This window comes from Haplochromis burtoni, unplaced genomic scaffold, assembly GCF_018398535.1.
Source record: "Haplochromis burtoni strain Fernald_Lab_line unplaced genomic scaffold, NCSU_Asbu1 Contig_38, whole genome shotgun sequence".
Classification (NCBI taxonomy): Eukaryota; Metazoa; Chordata; class Actinopteri; order Cichliformes; family Cichlidae; genus Haplochromis; species Haplochromis burtoni.
Genome location: NW_024582399.1, coordinates 1227634 through 1229359, shown reverse-complemented (window position 1 = coordinate 1229359; position 1726 = coordinate 1227634). Strand labels below are relative to the sequence as shown.

Sequence of the window (1726 nt, the reverse complement as noted above, 5' to 3'; positions counted from 1 at the left end):
GTTCTCTTCCGATTTACCCGCCTCCTGAAGCTGCTGGTGCAGCAGCAGCTCCAGTCTGTTCAGGTAGCTTTCAACCCCTTGTGGAGCCACTCTGAGGAGGAGGCCTAATATCTGCAGACATCTATGGCCACCGCCCAATCTGTTGCACGCTCCATTCATTTCACGCACTGCCAGAAGTGCTTTGTAATTATCCTGATATTGATGAAGGCTGATTCCAGCAGGTAATCGCTGGCAGTTCAGCTGTTTTTACGCATCTCAGCAAAATGTCTCTATCCATTACCAGTGGCAAATTAATTTCCACTCAATGGCCATACTCGTTGATAATCTCTGAATCAGTGTGTGTGTGTGTGTGTGTGTGTGTGTGTGTGTGTGTGTGTGTGTGTGTGTGTGTGTGTAAGAAGAACGATAAGTAATTCCTGTCAGAGCTCTGAACCATAGCATATAACTTGCTTTACCCCACACTGTGGGTGTTAGCCTGACACTACATAGTACACTCTGTGTTTTAGTCTCTGTGTGTATTGACTATTGGTTAAAGTAACAGTTTTTAAATGCTGCAGGGGTGGAAATGTTGTTCATTTTCTTTAATATTATACAATTGATCATTTTAAACAGTATGACTTTATTAATAACCAAGTGCTAGGAAGACGGGCCTGAGAATGGAAAAAGAAATTGATAGAGGAGCTGGAAATGGGAATAGGAACAGTAGTGGGATTTGAAATAGAAATGGGCATGGAGAAACTGGAATAGACTGGAATGATAGTGGTGTAAATGGGAAATGAAGTAAGCCAACTGGGAGTAAGGACACAAAAGACAGGAATATAAATGGACTAGAGATAGGAAAATACACTCACTGGACACTTTATTAGGTGCACCTTGATAGTAAAGGGCTGAATCACCTTTTGCCTTCAGAGCTTTCTTACTTGTTTGTGGTATAAATTCAGAAAGATGCTTCCAAGACTCATAAAGACTTAATGTTTAATGTAACTAGACCCAGTGATCCAGATCATAGTTACTCTCTGGTCCTTATGTGGTTTCATGAGTCTCCACAAACAACAGAAACACCAACCAAACAAAGTGAAGCTCAGAGCTCTGCTCAGGAGCTGAACACAATGAACCAGCTGTATGCTAAACAACATGCAGCATGTCAAGGTCACTGTGTGTGGCCCCAGTGGCCTAATGGATAAGGCACTGGCTTTCTAAGCCAGGGATTGTGGGTTCGAGTCCCATCTGGGGTGAATTCCAGAAGAGTGGCGCAGCGGAAGCGTGCTGGGCCCCTAACCCAGAGGTCGATGGATCAAAACCATCCTCTGCTAGCACTTTTAGACAGAAGCTGGATTAGAAATGGTTCCTCTTTGCACTCACTGGCCATGTCTTTAAATCTTCACAGATTTAACAAGATGCTGGAAACATTCCTCAAAGATTTTGTTGGAGGCCTATCTCCCCTCACCACACTCCCTGCCGGTAACTGATGCCCTCAGGGGTCGGTGCGTTGGTGGTTCTTAGTGTCCGGGGCTGGGCACTCAGGTATGTACCAGCTCACTCCTGGTGACTACTTGGCGGGGCCTGGTGCCTGTTGCTCGGTCAGGCCGTCGGGCCTGCGGCTCGGTTCACTCTGGCACAGCTGGCTGCTGGCAGAGCCGGCGGGCACGCCACTGCAGCCCCCTCTGGCTTCTGCTCCGTGGCTACTGGGTGACCCCTCATCTGGGGCTCTCCTCAGCTCTTCCCA

At 47.2% G+C, this 1726-nt stretch overlaps 1 non-coding gene across 1 annotated transcript; it reads left to right on the top strand.

Annotated features, from left to right (window-relative positions):
- The first annotated feature begins 1162 nt into the window (after positions 1-1162).
- On the top strand, positions 1163-1235 carry trnar-ucu. The gene has a single exon. It is a non-coding gene; the product is annotated as a tRNA-Arg (tRNA).
- The last annotated feature ends 491 nt before the right edge of the window (positions 1236-1726 follow it).